Raw genomic sequence first — 27880 nt, 5'->3', positions numbered from 1 at the left:
CCAGGTTCCAATCTAATTCATGTTTAATGTGGGATAAAATGCCATAAATAAGTAAATAAATATAAACTTTTAATGCTGAGAACCTGATTCTCATAACATGATGTCTGTTTTAGAAGCCCTTTACCAGGGAAAAAAAAATCTCTGCAGTATAACCAAAATGATACAAACCAAATTAGCATACAGACCAGGAATTAGGAGACCAGACAGTCTTGCCAGCTCTGAAAAATCTCAGAACCTAACAAACAGATCCCTATTCAGACACTTGGCCTTGCAGTCATACATGGAGAACAGAGATAGTCCCTATTCAAATTCTTCAAAAATTAACCTGAAATCCTAAGTAGCACAATACCAGAAAAACAGAAAGAAACACGTTGCTATACACTGCAAAATATGATAGCAGATGTAAATTCCAAACACTAAAAATATATTTTTTCTACCTTTGTTGTCTGGTGACTTTGTTTTTCTCATCATGCTGGTCCAGTATCTGATTCTGCTGCTCTCTGTCTGTTCCCTTGACTCCGTTTCCAGGGCTTCCTTTCCATTTATTTCTTTTCTTTCCTCCTTTCTTCTTCATTTCTAGTCCTCCGCAGACTTGACTGTCCAGTGGATCTAGCTTCTTCCTATTTTCTCCATCCATGTGCAGTTTTTCTTCTCTCTTCCTTTTCCCTCATCTCATCTCCTTCCTCTCTCTTCCCTCCATGTCCAGCATTTCTTCTCTCTCCCTTCCCTCTCCTCCATCCATGTCCAGCATTTCTCCTTTCTCCCCTCCATTCATGTTCATCTCACTTCCTCTCTCTTCCCTCCGCTCCATTGATGTCCAGCATTTCTTCTCTCTCTCCCTTCTCCTCCATCCATGTGCATCTCCTTCCTATATTCCCTCCCCTCCATCCATGTCCAGAATTTCTCTAGCCCTCCCCTCCATCCATGTCCTGAAACTCTCCTCTCTCCCCCTGCCCTCCCCTCCATCCATCCATGGCCAGCAATTCTCCTCTCTCCCCTGCCCTCCCCTCCTCTACAGCAATCTCTTCTCTCCCCCTGAGTGACACCCTCCAAGCTTTCTCCCAGTTCAAGCTCAGTGCCCTCACCCCAGCCCTCTCACTTCCCAGCTAACTTGAACCCCATCCTAAGCTTGATCTCCCCCCCCTTGCCCCAGCAGCTTCAATCCCCAGTATTTGTTGCCCCTTTTCCAGGTGAACTCCATCCTTCTCTCAAACCCCTTCCCTGGGCATACACATCCACCATAGCTCTCTCTCATCCTCATCCCCTCCTCATGGAGATACCCATAGCTCTTTCTCACACCTTCCTCCCAGGCTACACACCCCTGGCACTTTTTCTGTATTTTTTTCTTCCCTCCCTAGCACACACACTCCAAAAGCTGTCTCTCAGAACATTTTACACCCCCCCCCCAAAAAAAAAGAAAATTACCCCCATAGATCTTTCACCCTCTCAGCACACACTCCACCATAGCTTTCTGTCAGTCCTCGCTCCCCCTGGCATACACTTCACCATAGCTCTCTCACCCCTTACCCCCCCCCATGCATACACTTCACCACAGCCCTTAAGCACCCTCAGCACTGCTTGAACTGTCCGTGGCAGCGACGTCAATAAAGAAGAAGACACTGCAGACTCGCCTTCAGCTTCTCCCTTCCCTCTTCACACAGTGTCTCCGCCTTCTCCGATGATGCATTTCCTGTTTACTTGAGGGCGGGACACTGTGTGAAGAGGGAAGGGAGAAGCTGGAGCCGGAGGCGAGCCCACAGTGCCTTCGTTCTTCCTCACTGATGTCACTGCCACCACGGAAGGTAAAACATGCGCGGGGGGGGGGGGGCGGAGGCAAGGAACGGAGCTGAGTCGGGAGGGAAGAAGGAGCCTTGCGCTTGTGGGGGCAGCAGGGGAAGGTCACAGTTGGGCTAGCCTCCTATAAGGGGCACCCATGTCCGCCGGGTTGCGCTGCCCCTGGGAGCCAGCTCGCCTGCTACAACAACCGGCTCGCAAGAGTTTTAAAAATTTAACAACCGGCACTTGCGAGCCGGTGCGAGCCGGCTCCAGCACATCACTGATGTAAACCACCTGTGCATTTAGTGCCTCCATTTCCCCACACTACAGGTGCAATGCAGTGCCACCAGTGCTCACCTCTCCCTACCAACTTGGTGAAACACAGCAGCAACAAACAGAAGCTGACACTCACTCTCCCACCACCGACAAACAATGCCGTCACACACACAGCAAAGCCACACTGCAAGCACTCTCTGACCCACTACAAACTCTCCTGCCACACCCTCTAACCACTCACTCTCCAAGCAGTCTTCACAAACACGCTGCAGCAGTACACAGGACAAAGAGATAAACAGAAACTACAAACAGGTAAGGGAATGAAATATGAACTTGGGGACAGTGAATGGAGAGAGATAGGGGGAGGGGATGGGGGAGATAGAAGAAGGAGTAGTAGTGTCTGGGTTCGGGCGCTAGAAGGGGTAGGGAAAGCTGAAAATGTAAAACACAAATGAGGCAGGTGAGGGTGAAAACGTTCCGACTACGGCACGCAGACAAAGGTAACAGGTACTCAACAAACTCTCAGCTTTCTCTCCCAACAATGCTCTCGCCATTCTCCAACTGCACAAAATCACTAATGGGTCTAAAGACGACTTCCCCCTTACCCTGGTCACTTTTATTTCAGGTCTAAGGATGCCCATGTTCCCACCCATGCGAAACCATTTCGCTAGCCGTTATATGCTGGGGGTGCCCATCTCGTAACGCTGCCCATAACACCCCCCCGTGGGGACAACCATAGATGGGCGTCCTCACGCTGAGGACGCCCTTACGGCCCTGTTTCGATTATTGGATTTGGGCAACCTTCTTTCATGGGGACGCCCATGTGCCTTTTGTGTCGCTTTTTGGACGCCCTTCTCTTTTGAAAATGAGCCTGTTAGAATCGCCTAAATAGGAGGTGGTAAGTGCTCCCAGAGTCCCGCATTAATAATTTTGCAGGTCTTGCATGCTAATGAAAAAATTAGTTCCGCACCTTCAAAAATAAACAAGCCCTATTTTTGGGCCATTTTAGAACGGAGCTTAGGGGAAAGGGGGGAAGGGAACTGGGACTTGATATAGCGCCTTTCTGAGGTTTTTGCAACTACATTCAAAGCGGTTTACATATATTCAGCATGCAGGAAAGTATTGCATTAAAAACACATTAAGCCCATTTCTTAACACTTTTTACAGCGGATCAGTTTATATATACTACAGCTGTTGGAACTGTTTCTCCCATAGGAATGTAATGGGATATTTTTGGAGGGGGTTCATTTCTCTTCTGCCTCCCCCCCCCCCCAACACATCCAGAAACTTCTTCCAGAATACATCCTCCCTTGTTACTAGAGCTGCCTTCCAGTCCTCTGCCCCTATTGCCTTGCCTTTGCCTGGGTCCTACCTAGTCTCTGTAGCTAGTAATAATGGAGGCAGGCAAGGCAAAGCTCGGGGGGGGGGGGGGGAGGGGGAGGAGAGAAGAGTAAACTAGAGAACTGCAGCTAGAGGTTTTAAACTCTGAAAAATGTTCACACATATTACCCATCCTTCTACCTTCTAAACATCAGAGTGTAATCCTGCTGACTAGTGAAAAAAGCCAGACAGTTGGCATGCTAACCCAATGAGGCCTGAGCACATTTCAAAGGGACCCCTAAACAGGTGTCTATTGTGCTTTGCCATTATTATAATGTCTGAGTGTAGTTGCAACCAACACTTTTACCCCAGATTCTATACATGGCGCCCAAAGTTGTGTGCACACAACTTGAGTATCTTTTTTCCCAAGAAACATCTTCCGTACCCTAGTACAGTCATTAGTAATAAGTCAGCTGGACTATTGTAACACTTTGTATGCAGGCTGTAAAGAACAGACCATCAAAAAACTCCAGACAGCCCAGAACACCGCAGCCAGACTCATCTTTGGAAAAACTAAATACGAGAGGGTAAAACCTCCAAGAGAGAAACTACATTGGCTACCACTCAAGGAACGAATCGCGTTCAAGATCTGCACAACCGTCCACAAAATCATCCACGCAGATGCCCCACTTTATATGTTAAACCTAGTGGACTTACCACCTAAAAATGCCAAAAGATCGGCCCACAAATTCCTCAATCTAAACTTCCGCAGCTGTTAAGGAATTAAATACAAACAATCATACGCTACTACTTTTGCGTATAAAAGCATACAGATCTGGAACGCACTACCCACGGCCCTGAAAAATATGGACAATCTAACCAACTTTCGCAAATCTTTGAAGACATATCTCTTCAACAAAGCCTACTAAAGACATCCTTAATAAACCATTCCTTAAATTCTCACAACACCTCTCTAGCACCTTGCATCTAATTCATCTAATTTCAGCTTATGTATTTAAATTCAAGTAATGACCTTGCATCTTATTCATTTACTTTCAGCTTAAGTATCTAAGACCATGTAATGACTACATCATAACAACACTCTGTAAGCCACATTGAGCCTGCAAAAAGGTGGGATTATGTGGGGTACAAATGCAATAAATAATAATAATTGTGCTATCAATTATCGTGTTAATTGGAAACAATTTGGATTTGTGCATGCACCTTGCTAAGCGCTATTCTAAAAGATGTGCGCAGAAATCTTTTAGTGTGTAATTGAAAAGGGGTGTAGCCATGGGAGGGACATGGACATTCACTAAAGATGTGTAAAGTATTACAGAATTTGGGGATCCACGCCTAATTTACACGCAAGGGTTTACAATGTTTCAGTTGGTATAAATCTTTGCGCTCAAATTTGGGTGCAGATCCTGGGACTCCGCGCTATTTTACAAATGGCATTCAACTCAGATCACCGTCTATAGAATAGTGCTCAGTATGCATTTTTTTGGCGCCAAGATTTGGGTGCCCTTTATTGAAATCTGGTCCTTATTGTTTCATCCTAACAAATGTCTCTAGTAAGTTGATATTTGGAGAAAACCAGTTCTTCTACTTTGACTAACATCAGCAAAAACTTCCCGAGCTACATGAACTGAGCCTAAACTCAAAAACAATTACAGGGCTTATTTTCTGCCTTCTGTTACCACTTGAATTAGTAGAGTGAACAGATCACAAACCATTTTCATCAGTGATGAGGGAGAAAAATTAACAGATTAAAAATACACTTCAGCAAATTAGAACTACAAACATTAATGTGTTGCCAGTATAACAGAAGATAAGGCAGCACTAAGGATTCACTACCATCCTTTTTCCACAGCAGCACACAAAAGGGACTAACCAAACAAGAAAAGAGCTAACATCTGTACCAGGCCGGAATACATTTCTCAGTAATGTCAAAGACAATTTCTCCGTCTGCTTTAAACTAGAGGAAAATGAAGAGAAACTGGGTTTAAGCAGGGATGAGAATGATCTTGGTGTTTACAGCAAACAATCCAATTCTGTGTATATCTTTCAATAACAAACTGGCATTGATGCTTATTTACAAAACTAATCAGGTAGCTGGTTTTATGATGGTAGTCTGACCTAGTGCTGAAGGCACTCAACTATGAATGGGGGGAAAACCCTTGGCATGCAAATTTTACAACCCCCTCAACCTCAGCTCTCCCTAGGATCATAGGCAAAGCTTCCAGTGCCTCATTTTGCCGGAACCCTTTCAAAAAATATTGAAAACATATGTGTTCTCTTTATAATTTTTCATTTTCAACAGAAAATAGTAGCTAAGGTCATATTTATTTGTACTTCTTCTAGACAATACTTTAGAAGCACTCAAACTAGCAAACAATAGTTGTAAAAACAAAAATGAAATTACAATACAAAATCCATATATAACATAACAAACTAACATACTGGGTCAGACTAATGGTCCATCTAGCCCAATATCCTGTTTCCAATGGTGGCAAAAACCAAAATAACAAATTACATCCAACACAATACATGAAATCAACAATATACATAAAACTGATCAACCTCACAATAGAGAATGATATGGGGACAAAGTTTGTCCTCGTGGGTTCTGTCTCTTTCCCCACCCCATCTCCGCAGGTTCCATCTCTGTCCCATTCCCGCAAACCCCGTGCAGCTGTTGTTTATAAATCAAAAACAATAACAACGATCAACTATAATAACCCACCACCACCACGCTCTACCCTTCCAACCCCAACAAAAGCTGACTTCTACCACCCAAGGAATCCTAATCCACCCTGTTAAAATGTCCAGGGGTACAAAATACAACCTGTTCTGGATGCCCTAACGAGGGAGAAATATGCCCTATGAAGCACTGTTAAAGATTTTTAAATCTGTGGATGAATAAGTAATCAACAATCTCAGGATTCAGTCTAGCTCTCCTGTCTTCCACAGTCTTTGCTGCAATAGATGTCTTCTTAGAAGATCTGCTGGTAGCACGAATGTAAAGGTCCTCTATGCAAATTTTGCTAGTTGTGGCCAGCATGCTTGCTTGTTTTTCAAAAAAAAAAAAAAAAAATCAAAATATCATCATCTGCATCACTCAAACATAAATAACAGTCCAGTTCATTAACAGGCTTCAAAGTCCATCCCTGTCCCGTCCCTGTAGGATCTATCCCCTTACCCATGGTTATCTGTCCCCGTGTCATTCTCTACCTCACAATTCCTAAGAGACACACCAGGGCACTATGGCCTCCTAACTTCTGAAAAGCTCCATAATTCACCACATGTTATATCATCTTTGGAAGACATTTGCATTCCACATACAAGGCGCAGCTACCAAAAGCATTCCGGTCTCAATATTCAGCCGGCAGCATGTTTGCTGTCTGCTGCCAGCATTAAACCCGGATATTCAATGCCGGGTCATATTTGGTGACCGGCACTGAATATATGAGTTTATTTTGGCTGCTAAAAAGTTAACCAACTATGCCGATATTCAGTGCTACCTGGTTAATTTTTTAGTGGTCAAAGATAAGCCTATTTAAGCAGCCTATTTTGACTACTCAATATAGCTGATTAGGCGCTAAATGTCTGCGCCTACCCAGCTAGGTCATGCAATATAGCTGGTTAGCAAGTAGCTGCTAACCAGGATAATCAGTGGGAGATAACTGGTGGGGGGGGGGGGGGTGCACTATATGTTAAAGATGGAATTGAGTCAAACAAAATAAACATTCCACAGATAGCAGTGTGGAATCTTTATGGATAGAAATTCCAGCTGTGAAGAAAAGGAGTATTCTGGTAGGGCTGTACTACCGTCCGCCAGGACAGAACGGACAGATGAAAATATGTTTACAGAAATTAGGAAAGTTGGTAAATTTGACAACATTATAATAATGGGTGATTTCATTTATCCTAATATTGACTGGATAAATGTTACATCAGGGAGTGCTAGGGAGGTAAAATTTCTGGATTTAATAAATGACTGCTTCTTGCAGCAACTGGTATAGGAACTAACGAGAGGGGGAGCCATTTTAGATCTAATCCTTAGTGGAATGCAGAGCACAGTACATTATTCTAAATACTCCAATTCCAGTGTATCATAACATATTGTGCCTTTAATTTAGAAACAAATTAAGAACCATTATAAGCCTCAATAAATAGCAGAGTTTTGGTTTCTTTTTAAAATTCTATTAAATTCTGGCATTCCCTCAACTGCTTTAGGATTGTAATCCAAATAATTTGAATATGAAAGAACATAAAAAACATATTGATTTTCAGGTCTCGATGAATGCCTAGGTTGGTATACATGTAACTTTGGTGCCAATACAGGAGACACTTGTCTGGTTTGCACTTTAAACATAAAACATAACATTTTGAATTTAAACCATTGTTCAATTGGCAACCAGTATAATTCTTTCAGCACTGGGGTAATATGATCTTAATTTGATTTTCCTGTCAGGACCCTTGCTACTGCGTTTTGAGCTACCTATAATGCTCATAGTTGAGTCTTTTTTTATACTAAGCATTAACCCATTACAGTAGTCAAAACAAGGTTTAATAATACTTTGGATCACTTTACAAAAGTTATTATAATTGAGCAAGGACCTCATCCTTCTCAATACATGGGAGGGAAAGAGACAGGAAGGGTAGGGAGGTGTTTTTGCTCATGGAGGTTAGGGGATGGCAGCTGAGAAGGAAAAGGAGAAAAGAGGAGATGGTGCCCATGAAGAAGAGGGGAAAGGGAAGAAAGAAGAGAGGAGATGGTGCACATGGAAGGGAGAGGAAAGGAAGGGAGAAAAAGAGGTAACATAGTAACATAGTAGATGACGGCAGAAAAAGACCTGCATGGTCCATCCAGTCTGCCCAAGACAAACTCATATGTGTATACCTTACCTTGAATTTGTACCTGTCCTTTTCAGGGCACAGACCATGTAAGTCTGCCCAGCAGTATTTCCCGCCTCCCAACCACCAGTCCCGCCTCCCATCACCGGCTCTGGTACAGACCGTATAAGTCTGCCCTCCCCTATCCTCGCCTCCCAACCACCACCCCCTCTTCCCCCCAACTGCTCCGCCATTTTTCTGACACAACTGCTAGGGGCAGGAGTGAATGGGGATTGCTCCTTTCCAGTACCCCACTGGACCAGTATTTGAGGAGGGGAGGCTAATCTAGGATATCCTAGATGGGGGTTCTGATGAGGGGGCATAGAAAGGGATCTGATCTCGAGGGACAGCCTGGAGGGGCCACATCTTGGAGAGGGGGACTGGAATAGGTCACACCATGTTGACAGGGTGGGGGGGTAGCTGGAAGGGATCACACTATGTTGAGGGGTGGGAGGAGAGGGGGATGCATTCACATCTTCAGCTGCTACCCGTAAGTTATGGAGGAACTGGCTGATATTCAGTGCCAGCATCCACAGACTGTTATTTATGTGGTCCTATTTGGTCAATTAGCTATGTGGGCACTGGCACTGAATATTCTGACATCCACATATTTCCTGGCTCCTCCTCAACTCCTCCTCCAGAACACCTCTCTCCTTCTCACTTTAAAAATGACTCTAACTGCCCCTGCGCTGTCCAGTTAGTGCCGGGGCAGTCCTTGGGTAGACCCTCGGAAGCGATGGTACTTAATGGGCTAGCAGCAATATTCTACTAATTCTGATGATTTTTTAATGGCTATTTCAGTATTACCTGGGAGGTGGTTACATCCCATCCTAGTTCTCCTACCTTGGGGAAAGTGAGAATAAATCCTTGAGGATATGTAAGAACCTATAGCAGTCTTCCTATACACTTTCTTTGTATTATATCTTTATATGTATGTTACTAAGTATATGCAAGCATTTTTATTTGGTTTTATATATTTGTTTTCAGTCTACGGTTTTTAATTTACATAATTATTGATTGATGTACAGTTAGTTATGTATGAACACTATAAATGGTTTCCAGACTCTTTTTCTATGTATTTATATTATGTATGCTACTATGTACTTATTGATCAGTTTCAGTATTCGTTTTATTTCAATTTTATGTTGATGTAGTTTTAATTATTTATATATTTGGTTTGCAATTTGGTTTAACTTATGTTTTTATATGCTTATTAGTACAATATCACCCTTGAAGCAGCCCTGCTGGGCAAAACATGGCCATGTCGGGGCGTCCTTTTACCTGCTCTTTACAATAAAGACTAAGTTCATCTTCTACCATACCTGCTTCTTCATCTTCCATTTAGCAGATAAAATTAAGACAGCAAAAGGCTAGTACTATGAGGCTGCTGCTAGAGGTTGCGGTGGCTATTTTGACAAAGGAGCTGCAATGAACAGAAGTGAGTAAGCTTCCTTCCTGCCTGTAGGACTCTCCTAGACAACCAAGGATAGAAATGGTAGGCCTGGAGAGCCTATAGAGATAGGAGCCTGGTGTGGAGCTAACTGACTTCAGGGAGGAGGGAATATGCTTGTAGCTATGTGAGTCTGGGCTGAATATCAGCTTCCATATACCAAATTAATCCTTTATATTTAATGCTGGTGCCCAGACATGGCCTAACATTGAATATTCAGGGCTAATTTTGCCTGTGACTGTCAGTATTTAAAAAAATACTGACTGCATCAGGCTGAATATTGACTGGAGTGTATACAAATAGAAATTGTAAACCACATAGTCAGCTCTGGGACCACTTGGAGTATATCAAGTGCTGAAAATAAATAAATACATAAATGATAATTGTTCTCTGAAGTGTAAGAGGGTAAAGGATGGAGAGGGAGGAAAGACTTGGCAAGGGGTTGGTGGAGAGATGGGGTAGTTTACTGGTCTAGCAATAGCAGTAAAGGAACCCTTTTGCTATTAGTTGACTTATGGGGTTTGAGGAGGGAAACTGAAGGGGTTACAAGATTGGTTAAGCTGGTGCTGCTGTTGGCATGGAAATACATCCTCTACTGTTGGACTGAAGAAACCCCACCCACAGAACAGCTGTGGTGGGGCAAAATGGTGGAATATATGCAGATGAGGCAAATGGTGGTTCACTTTACAAAAAGGGTTGCAGGAGAAGGATATGTTTGTGTTAGGTGTGGTTTATAGAACAGCACATAAGCGCAAGGGTCATGTGTAAATTTAGGCACTCCATTTGCACCAATGAAAACTTGTACAAATGGCCCACCTACATTTATGCATGGAACCCCCTTATTCTATAATTGCATACTTAACTGGAATCCATGGCCACGCTCTGCCCTGAAATGTCCATGCCCTCCCATTTCCACATCCCCTTTTTCTGAAACGTGCTTAAATTTACACACATTCATATTAATTGATTTCAATTAGCACCAACAATTGTTAAAAAGCCAATTAGTTGCACAAATTGGCTTGTTATTCAATTAAATTGTGCCCACAAATTAGGCACGTACCCAAATTTGCATACACAATTTTTGGCGACTTTTTTAGAATTAGAGGCAAAATGCGGATGTGGAAAATGTCTGGTTCTCTTGAGAACTGCTTACATCTCTCTACCATCAGTGCTCCCCCTAAGTCAGCCAAAGTGTTGGTTTGCACTGGTTTTGAATGAAAATATAAAGATATCAGCAGCCCTCATTTTGGTGACATCAAAGTCCCTGCAGTTCTGTTCTGTAGGAACATACCTGCTGGTAGCCGGCATCAGCACAGCCAAATACTGCAAAGTACAATAGCTCAATTCAGGTTAGAACAGGTCAGTAAAAGTATAAATAACCATAGCTCTAGTCTATGGAATACTTACTTTAATTCACCAAAGATACACAATGTAATAAATTTAACATTCTGTCAACATACAAATGATGAGATGGCCAAAAAAGTATGTGCAAATACAGAGCTCAAGGAGGTCATGTTAAAAAGGCTTTTCTGCATATAAAGCTTCTTTGATATCCAGACTTTTCTAAAATTGCATAGCTGTATATCTGCCTAAAAGTCATCGTGTGCGGACAATTACTTACACAGCTGAACCTGGGGGTGGAGCTGGGGCAGAAATGCAATGAACACATGTACGTTAGAAAATATTTGTTTCCACACAAAGCAGTGGTTCCCAAACTTATTCTGGAGGAACCTCAGCCAGTCAGATTTTCAGGTTATCCACAATGAATTTTCAGGTTATACACAATGAATATGATTCAGTTAGATTTGCATACAATGGAGGCAGTGTATGCAAATCTAACTCATGAATATTCATTACAGATATTGCGAAAACCTGATTGGCTGGGGTAACTAAGGATGGGTTTGGGAATCATCAATACAGCAAGCAGGGCAGACTAGATAGACCGTGCAGGTCTTTATCTGCCAAAATTTACTAAGTGTATTTATTTCTCCATTAGAGCAGGCATAACTGTGTGCATTTAATTACATTTGTGTGCATTCTGAATGCTTATTTTATAAAAGCACATAATTAAAATATTTACCGGTTATGAATCAGAGCCTGGTGTGCAGGGAATGTTTTGTTCTGCTAGTTCTCTTGAATGACTGACTGTCCTCTGTCCTATACTTGATGGCATTCCTTTTTTTTTTCCTGAAGTTTTACATTTTTAATCTTATGTACACTGCTAAGATTGTACTTTATTGGAATTTGCAGTATATCAAACTTTTAATAAACATAAACCTAAGTTGTCTCTATGAAATCACTATAAAACAGGCACACAATTCACACTTTTTAAGGTGTCTTCTTACAAATTTTTCCTCCAGGTGCACAGGATATCTAATTAAAAAATTTAAACTTACCTTTCCATTATTGGACTAACGTATTGGAACTCTATTGTTAAATGCAGTTTAACTGTTGGAGCTAATGAAATGAACAAAAGTTCACATGTTGTAATACACTTCTTTTTATTGCATTAGCAAAGATGATTAAATGAGACAATACTATCCTAATGCAATCTTTTTGTGGCTGCAGCTTTCCATTACTGTCTGAGTTCCTGTCCCTCTATCAGTCTCAGTCCTATTGATCGAGCAGTTAGTCCCATTCAATTATTCAATCTCAAATCAATACATTTAGATGCATGAGATGTAAACATTATGCCTCCCCTTTACCAGACAGCGTTCATACGATTGCATTTTGGGGGAATTGTCAAAGTTTCATACATAGTACCACAGTCAATGAGGTAGATTAAAACAAAAAACATAACAAGATCAAATAGTTGATCCAGCCAGTCTGCACATTTAGAGATTATTCCTATTTGCTGCTCTATGAAATGGGGAGATGAGCATATAAATTCCCATAGGTAAATCCACCCCAGATCCCTCTATCCCATGTCATTTATCCAGTCTCCAAAGCTTTCTACTGCTCTTTATATTTCTCCAAAGCATATCCAAATCTTTGGCATCGGTCTGAGAAAAAGCTAATTGCAGAAGCTACCTCCGCAGGTGGCAAAACAGGATTTAAAATGTTCTTTAAGAGGGAGAAAGATTGTTTAATTCACAGTGTGCTTCTTTGAAAACTTGAAAGGGGACAGAAAGATTGTGAATTTAATTCTGTGAGCATATAGTGATAAAGTGTTTGGGTGTAGAAGTCTGTAAAAGAGCATTACCTTGCTATCAGGTGACAGAGAGAGAGAGAGGGCTATTCCTAGAAAACAGTAATCAATTGTTGTTTTTTTTAAACTGTAAATGTTTATTAATATTTATGAAAAAGTTTTACACATGGCCATGTTACAGTCAACAATCGAACTGCTAACAAAGGGAATCTCACTACTCATACACATCCCCAGAATGAACCATCAAATGAAAAAGCCCATCATACCTATAAACGCACCTTCCAACTGCTTACAAGGACAATGGCTCAGGGTCATTATTGTCACACCCTACGGCCAACACTAAACTTAATGAAAGCCCCCTTCTCCCCTTTCCATCCTCCTCCCCCCCCCCCAAAGTGAGATAATACATGCAAATACCTTTGTGTTTAGCTTATAGTTCTGTGTATGTAACTAAGAAAAGGTATAAAAGCTATAATCGAGAGGTAGCTGTCCCAGCTGCCTCCTGGAATAAAAGATCTATTTTCCCTGGTCCTGTGCTTTCCCTACCATCAGTATGAGTGCGCCTATGTACTCGAAGGCCTTCAGATATCCACATCCTTCCATAATTGAATGTGTGAGTCCCCCTTTCCCTTCAGCTCCCGTGTAATCTTATCAAATCTCCTGATATCTTCTATGGCCTGATGCCATACAAGGTCTGTAGGGTCATCCCTGTGTCCCCAAGATTTCGCAATAGCCATTTTATCAGCAAGTATCAATTGGTGGGCCACCCCTGAGGGGTTCTGTCCAAGGGAAATCCCCTGTTCTGCAATGTCCAAAAAGCAAGCCAGCCATTTGTTGGCTCATTGTTCCCCAGTCCATTGCCCGACTTGATTCTACATACACTTCCCAAATCGTCTTACCACTGGATACTCGCAAAGATGTTTGAATGTTTCAAGAAATCCACATTTCCTCCAACACAAGTTAGAGGTTCCCTGGTCAGCCCAACTGCCCTGAATTGGAGTCCATTACACCCTGTGTAAAATTTGGAATTGAAGCTGGTTGTACTGAGTTATCAGAAACCACATATGTGCATGCATATAGGCACTATTCCAGTTTTCGGGTTCTAAGGATGTACCCAACCACCTCTCCCACTCTTCCACCCTTTTGTGCCCAATGGGCGATATCTGTCTCAGTTCCTTATAAATGCTGGAGAGTATTTTTGCCCCGAGATCATGATTTAAATAATACAACCTCCACCCTAGTGAACTCTCGATGCAGACCTGTCTTGGCCAACGGGCCGAGCAAAAAATCCCTGATCTGAAAAAATTGATAAAATGGTATTTTCCTCCCAAGAATGTCTTCCAATTGTCCTATTAATAGTAGCATTTCCTGAACAAGGCCTCTACAACAAACTAACCTGCACTAAATATGGCAAAAATTACTGAGGGCATGCCATAAACAATAAGGTGTCATCTGTGTACAATAGTATCTTGTGCTGACTATTCCAAACCTCTATAGGGGCGATGGAGGGTTGTTGCCAAATACAAGCCGCAAAAGGCTCAATGGCAATAGAAAACAGTAACAGGGACATCGGACAGCCTTGGCTAGTTCCCCTCCTTAATAGAAATTCTTCTGATCTTATACTATTAACTAATATTGACCTTTTCAGTGATAGAACATGGGTCTCGGGGGAGGGGGATCTGTGGCACCTGGGTCCGATCTCTATACGACACCTAAAACAAATAGTCCCACTCGATTCTATCAAACCCTTTCCCTGCGACTATGGCCACACACATCACAGGCTCCTGTCTGTGCTCTATGACCTCAATAATATTAACAGCTCATTATCACCTAACTGATGTCCCTGTACAAACCCGTCTGATCCAGATGGATCAGATTAAGGAGTACAGGGTTCAATCTATTTGCCAAAATCTTTGCAAATATTTCATATCACAATTTAGTAAAGCAATGGACAGTAACTAGCACATTTCGAGGGAACTTTTCCTGGTTTTGGGAGGACCACCACATTAGCTTTACAGAATGACCCCAGCAGGGCGGAGCCTTTTTCCAGTTTTCCAAATAATCTAGCTAAAACCGGGGAGATGCTATTATTTAAGACCTGATAATACTCCAAGGGGAAGCCATCTTCTCCCAGGGATTTCACTTTAGGCAATTCTGAAATATCACTACTAACCTCTGTCTCTGTTATAGGTGCTTGAGCAGGAGAAATGCCCATAGAGACTGAGATGGTACTACACTGGATTGTTCATACTGATCACACAGCAAATCTTTATAGTAGCCTTAATAAATTCATTGAACAACCTTTGGCAAGAACGAATAAGGCTGTTTCAGAAGAGGCAGCAAAACAGATGATTGTAAGCTCTTTGAGCAGGGACTGTCTTTCTTCTATGTTTGTGCAGCGCTGCGTATGCTTTGTAGCGCTATAGAAATGCTAAATAGTAGTAGTAGTAGTAAAACAGATGGAGAGAATGTACTGGCTATTGTAACTAGGACCAGAGTTAATGCCACCTGAGGCTGTACAGTTAGCCATCATGAAGAGGATGACTGTCTCAGTTGAGAAGCAAGAGGAGACCTGTGCTTCTGATGTAAAATGACAGGAATTTTGGAGGGGGTGAGAGCCAGCTAGCCTTGAGCTGGCTGGCCACAATGTTTTGGCTGTTATGCCAATTGGAACATTACTACTCCATGGGAGAGAGGTAAGGAAATAAACACCTCACAGGAGAGGGGAGATAGAAGGAAAGAGAGAGAGAGATATGGAGGGAAGAAGGGGAGGAGAGAGACAGGGGAAGGGTTGAAAGCTACAGCGCAAGAGAAATACTGGACACCATGGGGGGGGGGGGGGGGGACTGAGAAGTAGCAATGAAGAGAATTGCTGGACACCATAGGGAAGGGGACTGAGAGGTAGGGAAAAGGAGAAATGCTGGACACCACATTGGGGGGGGGGGGGGCTATGGGATGTAAGAAAGGGGAGATGCTGGGGTTGGGGGCAGAGCTTGGCCGCGAAACACAAATGCATTCCACTGCCCCCACCTCCCCCCTCTCATTATTCACTCCTTTCCTTTTACTTCTATAATTCTTGCACTACCAAGCTAGTGGTTCTTTCTGGCTCCTGACCCCTAACCATTCCCTTTTCCTCCCTCTCCTCCTCCTCTATTCCTCCTGTCTTATGAACAATCTCTCTCCAGCAACTGTCAAAGGTAATACCACTCTTCGACCTCCTGGTCAAAACTCCCCCTCCGTTTATTTGTTAGTTTTTCCAACTTACCATCATGGGGCCCTCTTTCCCTTTCCAATGTGCTGGTATTTCACAACTAGCTGCTGATAACCCCATCCTTTCATTCTTTACTCCCACCAAATATGCATAAATATGCCTTGCCCTTCACGTTGCCTAGCACCTATCTGGGGACACTAGATAGATCTCCTCTAGGCACTCTGGTGTTAAATAACCCCCCAATTAATACAGGGGATGCCTGCATGCTTTCCTGAAAAATTAATTCCCATTGCACCCCATTTACATTCTCTCCTAAATCCTGTTCCTATTTAAGCATAAACTTATGTCTTGAACTTCCATCCTCTCAAAAAGTTCTAAAATACTGTAATCACCCCTTTCATGGAGTCCCTCAGCTTTTCCAATCTTTCTTTTTCTTCTATTTCCTTTCTCAATCTTGTTGTACTCATATAGGGGTCCTTTTACAAAGGCGCTCTGAAAAATGGCTTGTGGTAGTGTAGGCACGGGTTTTGGACGCACGGCAACCCATTTTTTAGCGTGCCTGTAAAAGAAGCCTCTTTTTTTGTGGAAAATGGACGTGTGGCAAAATAAAAATTGCCGCGTGCCCATTTTGGGACTGAGACCTTACCGCCAGCCATTGACCTAGCGGTAAAGAATCTGGGCGGTCAAATGCCACTTGGCACGCATCCATTACATGTGCCAAAAAATAAAAAATATTCTGCGGACGCGTGTCAAAATTGAAATTACCGCAAGGGCCATGCGGTAACTGGGCGGTAACTCCAATTTGGCGTGCGTTCGGTGCGCATAGGCCCCTATGTGGCTTAGTAAAAGGGCCCCATAATGTTGTACCTGCAGCACACGTAAACAGTCTCCCAGGAGCAGCCCATAATTTTCCTCTACTATTCTGAATGGAAGCAGTTGCCCATCATTTAACATCTGCCCATAGCAGACTAACCATCTAGTTTCCCACCCCTTATAAACTGCCCTATCCCTCTCCATTATAAATGTGAGCTCATACCTAATTGTTGCCATGTTTGAAAACCTTCTTGACACAGGGGCAGAGAGCCTGCCTCCTTTGAATGTTGACATAAAAACATTGTCATTTGGTTGCCTGTGTTTATCAGCACTGATGAACCTTCAAGCATGTGGAGGAATACCCTGAGGGTGTAATAGATCAACCTCAGCTCCAACTGGTTAATGTGGAATGATCTCTTGGAATTTTACCAGCTTCCTTGGGAGTGATAAGCACTGGTGTGAACTCCCAAGCCTAGGATCAGAAGCGCATAAACATAAGTGTTGCCATACTGCGACAGACTGAAGGTCCATCAAGTCCAGTATCCTGTTTCCAATAGTGGCCAATCCAGATCACAAGTATGGGGCAAGATCCTAAAACAGTAAAACAGATTTTATGCTGCTTAAAACAGTGGATCTTCCCAAGACCATCTTAATAATGGCTTGTGGACTTTTCTTTTAGAAAATTATCTAAACCTTTTTTAAACCCTGCTAACTGCTTTTACCATGTTCTCTGGCAACAAATTCCAGAGTTTAATTAAACAATGAGTGAAAAAATATATTTTCTTTGGTTTGTTTTAAATTTACTACTTAATAGCTTCATTGTGTGCCACCTAGTCCTAGAATTTTTGGAAAGAGTAAACAAGTAATTAATATCTACCCATTACACTCCACTCAGCATTTTATAGACCTCTATCATATCTCCCCTCATCCATCTGTTGTCCAAGCCACTTTAGCCTTGCCTCATAGGGAAGTCATTCCTCTCTGTATCTTTTTCGAAATGTGGTGACTAGAATTGTACAGAGGCAAGGTGCAGTCGCACCACGGAGCAATAGAAAGGCATTATAACGTTCATATTTTTGTTTTCCATTCCTTCCCTAATAATTCCTAACATTCTATTTGCTTTCTTTGCTGCCACTGCACACTGAGCAGAGGATTTCAATTTATCATCAATGATGACACTTAGATCTTTCTCCTGGGCAGTGACTCCTAATGTGGAACCTTGGCATTGATTTTTTTTTTTTTTTTACTCTTTCAAAACGTACAAAGACTAATGAAGTTGCATAGAAATACTCTTAAAACAAATGGGAGCAAATATTTTTCACTCAAAGAATAGTTAAGCTCTGGAACTCATTCCCGGAGGATGTGGTAACAGTGGTTAGCATATCTGGATTTAAAAAAACGTTTGGGCAATTTCCTGGAGGAAACGTCCATAGTCTGTTATTGAGATGGATCTGGGGGAAGCCACTGCTTGTCCAGGGATTGGTAGCATGGAATGTTACTACTAATTGGGTTTCTGCCAAGTACTTCTGTCCTGGATTGGCCACTGTTGGAAGCAAGATACCAGGCTAGATGGACCGACCATTGGTCTGACCCAGTATGGCTATTCTTATGTACTTATGTTCTCTTACCCACATGCATTACTTTGCACTTGCTCACATTAAACATCATCTGCAAATTTAGGCAAAAATAACTGATATGGCTCTGCACAAAAGGAGCTTTGGCAGAGTTGCTAGGTGCATTGGCCCTTATTTTAGAAACATCCCACATGTACTGGGCCTCTCCATTTATACATCTGGAGAGGCCCAGATGTTTAAATGCCACATTAGAAGAGGGGCCACTTCACAGGTGGGGATGCCTTCTATGATTAGATGTCAAGGATTTGTGGGTAGGGAGGGCCTAAAATATAACTACTTATACTATAACTCTTATTGAGGAGTGGAGCTAAAATTATGAACACAACTTCAAATATTGAACTCCACAAATCTGACATCACAATATAAATGCTCTTGTGCAATATAAGAAATTTTTTTTTTCAATCTTAGTATATATATATATATATATATATTTTTTTTTTTATTTTTTAGGCAGGAAAAAGCCTTAGAACTGATTACAACAGAGGCAGACAAATAGTTTAGTTCTAAAGTTTTACAAGAAAAGTAATCTGAATGTTGTACTTGACTGAAATATGCTAAAAACCAAGCAAAACAAGGGCCAGTGTTCAGCACTCTGCAGCATCCCTACTCCAGGTGGGAAGAAGAAAAACAGAGAAAGGACATTTTGAGTCTGTGTTATTAAAGAAACATTAAATATGTTTTGGACGCTGCTTTGAACCAGTAGAACTTGATGCAACAGCCATAAATTAAAGCCTACATCGAAGATTGCAAATCATGATAAGGCCACTGGGTGACAATACTCTATTTTAGGGGTAGTATTATGCTCTTTCTTATTGAGGAAATACAATTCACTTTGTTGTCTCAAGCTGTAACAAGATGGAGAGCTCTTTAAACTAAATAAAGTCCAGTTTCAGATTTCTGCTACATCTTGTTCCTGAGTATATTGGATCATGCTCATTCTGTAACAAGCAGCACCCACCAAAATGTCTTTAATTAAAGATAATCAAGAATGTCACCTGCACTAATGCTGAAGAACCAGCAAGATGCTGGGAATGAAATACAGGACAGACTAAGAGGTCAAAGAAAATGAAATATCATTTGAAAAGTTAGGATTGTAACAATAAACCTCTGCAGATGTGCTGAACATAACTTTAAACTTTCAGTTACTGAAAAATTAACATCCAGATTATGACTGTTGACAAAATACATCTATTAATTCAGTTCAAAGGTCTACAAAGTTTTAAATTGACAATTAAAACAAAAGTATTACAATTCCCCTTTGAGCATCTTACTTATACTTCACATATAATGAATCATTTGGGTTGAAAGTTATTGAAAAGCACCTCTTACTCAACCATACTGTTATATATCTGTGTAAATCAGAAGACACTTTGATGCAGAGCCCACTGAAGGAAGTTACCCTGCTATACACAAGATGAATGGAGCAATGCAGCATTAACAGCCCTTTGTGTAGACCATGTGGGCAGAAACCTGCTGGTGGGCTGCTTTACTTGATGTGTATTATTTTATTTAGGGGCCCTTTTACAAAGGAGCGCTGAAAAATGGCCTGCAGTAGGGTAGACACATGTTTTCGGTGCACACAAAATCATTTTTCAACTTACCTGTAAAAATGCCTATTTAAAATTTTTGCCGAAAATGGACATTCAGCAAAATGAAAATTGCTGCGAGTCCATTTTGGGTCTGAGACCTTACCGTAAGACACTGACCTTGCAGTAAGGTCTCATGCAGTAACTGGGTGGTAATGGTGTATGCGCGTAGGATGACGATTACCGCCGGCGTGCCTAGCGGATGCACGTGAAACATGAAATTACCGCAAGGGTCACACGGCAGCTGGGCGGTAATTCAAAACTGACGCACATTGGGCATGCATAGGCGCCTACGCGGCTTAGTAAAAGGGCCCCTCAGTTTGCAAATGTAAGATGTGGGGAGGTATCTGGTGGTGGTTGAATTTTTGCTTTTTATTGGAAGGTAGTGAAGTTGGGGTAAGGAAAGAGAAGGGAGGGATAGATTTTTGTGCTTCAATATATGATAGAAATTTAGGATTCAAAATTATGGTGGCTCAGGCAGGCAATAGTAGTGTCTCACAACCTATACCTGTGTGTTATGGATATGGGAACTATTTCTCTCTGGGGTACAATAATTGGACATGATTTAGAACAGGGGTTCTCATCCCAATCCTCGTGACACAGCCAGTCAGGTTTTCATTATATCGCAACTCTTATATACTGGCAATATCGCCAATGGAGCTCAGAGCAGTTTAACAAAACAAGAAATGGGCATACCCAGGCTCCGCTAAAAATATGTTCATTAATACAATTCTTCATAATCTAATAAAACATTCTTTAAAAAAATGTTCAAATATTTACGGAAGAGGTCAAAATGACCTAATGCTCTAAGGGGGTCTTTTACAAAGATGTGCTAGCGTTTTAAGTGCATGCTAAAAGTTAGTGTATGCTAAACGCTGACGTCCATAGGAATATAATGGGCATCTTAGCGTTTAGCGTATGCTAATTTTTAGAGTGCATTAAAAACGCTAGTGCGCCTTTGTAAAAGGCTGCTTCATATTGAAATGTTAAAATAAAAACCCATTTATATACCACTTTTTGGGGCAGGGATAACTGAGAATCAACTATCTTCTAGCTGATCTTAATCTATTAGAATCTGACAATAATATCAAAGTACTCATATATTCTGGAACTTCACCATAAATAATAAGAAAAAATAAAAGTACAAAATTTAAAAGTATTTCTTGCCTCTACTGGTAGCCAGCCTGACTTCCAACATCTAGGGTTCCTTTTACTAAGACACGCTAAAAAGTGTCCAGCGGTAGTTTTAGCACGTGGGTTTCCTGTGCGCTCCTGTCACTTTTTACCACGACCGTAAAAACCCTGGATTTCAGTAGAGGTAGTAAATGGCTGTGCACTAATAAAAACAATGATGCTTGGAAATTTACTGCCTGAGCCCTTACCGGTAAGGGCTCACAGGCTACTCATGCAGTAATCGGGTTGCACGCTGCCCATTACCACTGGGCACACCCCTCCGTGTTAGAAAATAAAATGCATTTTCTGGGCACAGGAAACAGTACTACTGCTGGGCACCTGGGCGTGCCAGCCGGTAGTGCTGATTTCCTGCATGCTACCTGCACGGTAACCCTACCGCCCTGTAGTAATAGGGCCCTATAGCAAGTTACAGTAGTCAATCTGTGACAGAATTAAAGATTGCACTATAATTCTAAATTTAACCTGTTCAAAGCGGTACCTAACACATCTCAATTTTTTAATATCCAAAAGACTTTCTTAATCACAGCTTTAACTTTGCAAGTCAAATAATAAAAACCTATCTACTACAACCCAGTTGTTTAATTTGAGGATTTCATCTTCCACTATTATGTGTAAATCTGAATTCATATTATATGGTCTACCTAATAGTAGACACTTGTTTTTACCTATATTTGATTTTTTTGTACTAATTGTATACTACTACATTCCAGTTTGTTAATATTCTCACAACCTTCAAAAAATGGAATATAAATCATATCATCTGTGTATATGAAACATCAAAATTTCATTTTCTGAGGGTATAAAACCCAGAGTAGACAGTAAAACATTTAGGAGCCCTTTTACTAAACAGCGTTTAAAAGCAGCCAGGGCCATCACTAATGCAGGGCTTTCTGACACGCTGAGGCCACTTTTAGCATGGCTGTAAAATAGCTACATTTCCCATTTTCTCTATTATTGGTCACACACCAATTTCCCCATTAGCGTTTGGCTATTAGCGCGGGGGGGGGGGGGCACTAATGACACCTATTTTCTAGGTTGCAAGGGCTCACAGATTAATCACATGCTAATCAGTTGGCGTGTGCAGATGTAGCTGCGCTAACTGACTAGCGCAGAAAATGGCTACTATCTACTCCCAAGTGGGATGCACGCGACAATCCCAAAACCTTCTGACCTCAATTGGGAAGCTCACCAGCATTCCTGGGCTTTTTGAAAAAGCAAAAGGACTAAGAACACCCCTTGGACTTGCTTCACTGGTAGAAGCTCTGCCATCTTGACCTATATTTACGGGAGTCCCTGAGGTAAGCCTTGCCCCCCAGAACCATGAAAGAAGTGTGGCTTATCCTTAAGCAACTGCTGAAGCTTAGTCCACCCCCAGGTTGGTTAGCTTTTTGAGGTTGACCTTGAAAAAGAGAATCCCTTGAAAAGACAACTTGCTCAACTGGGCCTTCAAGACCAAATCAGCTAAGGCAAAGCCTCAGAAGACTGAATGCCTTGACCTCCAATCCCCCTGGTTGAAGTGTGAATGAGGTAATATAAGGCATCCACCAAGAAGGCTACTCATGATTCCTGGCACTCCACCTACCGATCATCTGGGAGCTGTTCAATTCACCAAAGAGGAGCCCTTAGAATGTAGCTTTCACACACTACAGTGTGCACTGACATGGCTAAGAAACTAAAGGTATGCTTCAGAAGGCCCTCCACCTTCCTGTTTTGAGAATCTTACAACGCCATGCCCCCTCCACCAGTTTTTTAGTCTGTTGCATCACTGGCACAACCAAGGAATCCACCTTCAGTATCTTGTTTATGTTTGTTTTTAATATTTATAGCCTGCCTTTATCCAAGGTGGATAACAAAGCTACATACACAATTTAAAATCAAATCAACACACATCTAATAAACAAATAAAAATTCAGTAGAGCCATCAAGTCAATAAAGAAAGGAGAATCACTGTAGGTTGCTGGTTAGGCTCAACAGACAGCTTTTCAGCATCACTTTAAAGAATGTAACATTCTAATGTGATTTCAATGCTGAAAAGCAGCTTTTACCACTCCAAAAGAGTAGCTACAGAAAAGTACCAGTTCTTGTAATATTCAAATGCAGCTACTTAAAATTTGGTATAACAAGTGCACAACTGCTGAATGACCTCAACACACTTGATGGTGTATATCATTGCAATGCATTCTGCAAATAATGTAAGGAATCAAGATGCAAACCTAGATGTACTAACAACAATTTAATCCTTTGAGCAACTGGGAGCCAACTTAGATGCTGCAACAAAGGGGAAGCATCCTCAAGTGTCAATAATTCATACAGCAAACGGGCAGCGGAATTCTGCACTGTCTGCAATGCAGATAAATGTGACACTGGCAAGCTCAGACAGACAATATTACAATAGTCCTAAGTACTAAGAATCACAGCTTGCAGCACCTTTTGCAAATCCTTCTTAGTTAACAAAGGTTGCAATTTACTTAGCAGATGTAGCTTGAAATACGAATTTGTAATCACTGCTTGAATCTGCGACTTAAAGGACAATGTTGCATCTGGAAAGATTCTCAAGTTCTGAATTTTAGAAGAGACTGGAACAGAGATCCCTGCTAGGGAGATTGGGTTTTGTTTTTTTTGTTTTTTTTTTTGGGGGGGGCACTAGGAGCAAACTGTACCTTCATTTTACTTACATTTAATTGCAAACAATTACTTACCATCCACTCTAGTATCTCCTCAAATATCTCCTGCACCGTTGCTATAGTAGCAGCCATTGAAGATCCCAATGGCACAAAGAATTGAGTATCATCCACATAAACCCTATAGGACACACTAAATGATTTCAATAACTTGCAGAGGGGACTCAAATATAAATTGAACAACATTGCTGACAGTGCAGAACCCTGGGGCACCCCAGTTTCCAATGAATAAACCTGTGATAACTTATCCCCAATGCAAATCAAATGTGTCTGTTCCGTCAAGAAAGCTTGGAAACACTGCAACAAGGTTCCCTCAAGGCCATATTCATACAATCGAAACAACAAAATCTGGTGGTCTAACGTACCAAATGCTGCGGACATATTAAGAAAAAACAAAAAACAATCTATGTATCGATTTAAATTGTGATAACTCATCCACAGTGGCAGCAACCAATGCCTCTGTACTATGAGACTTGCAGAAACCAGACTGATATGGGTCCAACCCAGAATGAGAAAGCAAACAACCATCCAATTGTACGTACACAGATTTTTCAACCAGTTTAGCTATTACTGATAAAGAAGAAATTGGACGAAAATTAGAGATTTCCTTGAACCCCAAAGAACATTTTTTAATCACTGGGCGAACTGTAGTCAAGTTCAACTCTTCTGGAAATATACTACTTTGCAAAATTGAGTTGGCACAGATAATTTCTCTGTGTCCCGTAATAACATAGGACTAGAAACATCACCAACTGAGCCTGTTGATCTACATAATTTCAGATGTGCCCTAATTTCCAATTTCAGCACTTTCTCGAACAAATCCCACTTATAAGGTGATAATGAGGGAGAAATGCTCATAATCTGTAAAAATGGAAATTTTTTTTACAATTTGACAGATTTTGTTTCCAAAAAATATTCCAAAATCATCAGGTGTAAATAGACAATACATTTCTAAGGGTTTATGTTCCTGAGTCAATGAATGAACGATTGAAAAAAGTTCCCTAGGATGGTCCAAGGTGTCGTCAATAGTTTCTCTCTTTCGTTACAGTCAAAGTATACTCATTCAACTTTACCACATAACTATAGTGCATATCAGCATCCCGAGTATGCCTCCACTCCCTTTCCATTTGCCATAACTCATGGCGCAATTGACGCAATGCAACATTAAACCATGCAAAATTCCACCTTCAGTTCTCATAACAATCTTTTTTTGAGAAGCAAACACATCTAATGCGCTTTGTAAAGAAGTAGTCCAATGACCGCAGCATCTGAAGAAAAGCATCTTTCTCCAAGGTGTGTGTGTTGCGTACGCACCCTTTGTCAGATCCGCCCCCTGCCTGTGCCTTTATTTATTTATGCAATTTTCAAATTTTACAAGCATATAAATCTTGTATCAGGAAAAATTGGGTAAACAAATTAAAACAATCAAAAGGAAAAACATTACACATATTTTCTTTCACTCCAATATAAGTCCACATTTGGGGAGCTCAAAATCTACAAATAATACTATACAGCTAATAGGGCAAGCGTATTTAGGACAAACACTACCTTATCAAACTTTATCGATGGGTGGAACAACTGCTCCATCCATTTTTCTAGATGTTATAAACAATTCTAGTTGGGGTGGGTCAAAAAAGATAAATTTTTCAGTCCGGTAGGTGACTAGACACTTGCAAGGGAATTTTAGGAAAAAAGTAGCTCCCAAGTCGATCACTTCTTGCTTTTTCTGCAGACATTTTTTTCCGGCGCAGCTGTGTTTCCCTTGATACATCTGGAAAAATATTAATTTTTAACCCCTTGAAAACTTTATCCCGATTTTTATAAAATAGTCTCAGTATCCATAATTTATCTGGCGACAAAGCCACAGTCGCCACCAGTGTAGCTGGAATAGCTAAATCTGTATCTGAACTTTCTAATATAGCGGATACGTCCAGGGGTTGGTTCTCTTGCTGCTGCTGTTGTTGTTGACTTAAGTTCCCAGAGGAAATATAAAACACTTGTGTAAAGGGAGGCATATTTTCCTCATTAATTTGAAGGATGTCTTTAAGGAATAATTTTAACATCTCTTTAGGAGCTGTATTCATCACATGTGGAAAATTCACAAATCGTAAATTATTGCTTCTGGTAAAATTCTCCATAATCTCTGCTTTCCGTCTCAGGTTAGCTAAATCTTTTAAAATTACATTTTGAGTTTCTTGTGTCTGTTGCACTACTTTAGCTTGCTTTTCCACCTGTTCATTTAAACGTTTTACTTTGTCCTCCACACAAACCATTTCTTGTGTGTTTGTATCTGTGGTATCATAGCTTTGCCAAAGTTTGCAATTAGATTCCAAAGGCAGTCAAGTGTCACTTCGGGAGGTTTACTCTGAAATAGAGCAAGTGAGAAGGTTCCTACCTCTGTTTGTTGTAGGGAAAATCCAGACCCAACGGGAATATTTCCTCCTCCCACTGATGTCTCGGACAGTGCGATCACCGCTTCTACATGGTCTCCCACTCGCCCTCGGTCCTCCGTCCATTTCCCTTTCCATGTTTGGATTCAGTGACGCTGATAATGGAGCGGGTCCATGCTGTCCTGGAGGAGGTGGAGGCGTTCGAGCGTCGGGACTTAAAGAAACTTCCAGCTCTGGAGATCCCGACACGCCTTCAACCGCGGCGGGAAACCTCAGCGAGCCGCTCACCGGCGTACTAGCGTCCTGATGAGCCCATTGCAGATAAGTATCTATAGGGCCACTTTGAATGGGGGTACCCAGTTGCTGGTGCGCTTCGGCAGCAGCCTTCCCCCTCCATTTCGGTGCCCGTGCCTTTAAATCATTGCTGCTCCAGTCTTCGTCTGGACAGCACCAGCCTGCACCAGGATTTTATCTCTAAATTGTCCAGCCCCTTCTGATTTTACTTCCTGTTTTGTGAGGGACAGGACGGTTCAGAGAGAAAGTCCCAGTGCAGGCCGCAAGCAGCCTGTGAGTGCTGCTGCCCTGGTGAGGATTGGAGGTACTAGGTTGGTGTGGGAGACTGGGGGGGGGGGGGCAGCGTAGGAGATGGGAGAGGTACAGAAGACGCAACCCCTGTTAGAAATTCCTGGCTTCGCCACTGCCTCTTTCTCCTCTTTGGAGTGACCAAGATTTTATGCGGTGAGACTCTGTACTAAAATAACAAGACTTGTGGTAAAATAACCCATCTTAACAGTAGCCCACATTGATAACTTCCCCCCTATGTGCTGTACACTTTTCAAACCCATTCTCCACTTATGCCTCCTCCAAAACTGCACTTGTGCAGCTTGAGTTGCTTCCAGTACTAGTGGCAAGTTGGGGGAAATTTAAATGCTTGTCTGCTCAAAGTGGTAGAAAATTAGAGAGGAAGACAACTGGGCAGACTGCATCATTTAGTATGAAACTATTTTGAGAACCACATGTGTGTGTGTGTATATATATATATATATATCAAACATATAAACGGCGAGTGACCGACTCACTCGCAAATGCGCAGTAGAGACTTCCCTCTCTGTCCCGCCCCTGCGTCAATACGTGATGACGGGGGGGGGGGGGGGCGGGACAGAGAGGGAAACTGCACCGCTGAGGTTGCTACCGCTCCCCCCCACACTCGGAGTCGCAGCCGCCACCCCTCCACCTGGCCCGGGCCCTCTCTTCCCTTCTGAACTTACACATCCATTCGCCGAATGCAGCAACGCACATCAGCTGAGCTGCCCCTTCCTTCTCTGCCTGTGTCCCGCCCTCGCTGACGTTACATCACAGAAGGGCGGGGCCATAGGCAGAGAAGGAAGGGCCCACGGCAGCTCAGCTGATGTACCTTGCTGCGTTGTGCAAATGGATGTGTAAGTTCAGAAGCGAAGAGAGGGCCCGGGCCGGGTGGAGGGGTGGCAGCGGCGACTCCAAGG

The 27880-nt window shown here is 42.0% G+C and overlaps 1 protein-coding gene across 4 annotated transcripts in view; it reads right to left on the bottom strand.

Moving 5' to 3' along the window:
* ESRRG (estrogen related receptor gamma) overlaps positions 1–27880 on the bottom strand; it is a 1192991-nt gene that overhangs the window by 485732 nt on the left and 679379 nt on the right. The window lies entirely within an intron of this gene.

The sequence above is a fragment of the Microcaecilia unicolor genome, chromosome 3, assembly GCF_901765095.1.
Source record: "Microcaecilia unicolor chromosome 3, aMicUni1.1, whole genome shotgun sequence".
Lineage (NCBI taxonomy): Eukaryota > Metazoa > Chordata > Amphibia > Gymnophiona > Siphonopidae > Microcaecilia > Microcaecilia unicolor.
This window is presented reverse-complemented; position numbering and strand designations above follow the sequence as displayed.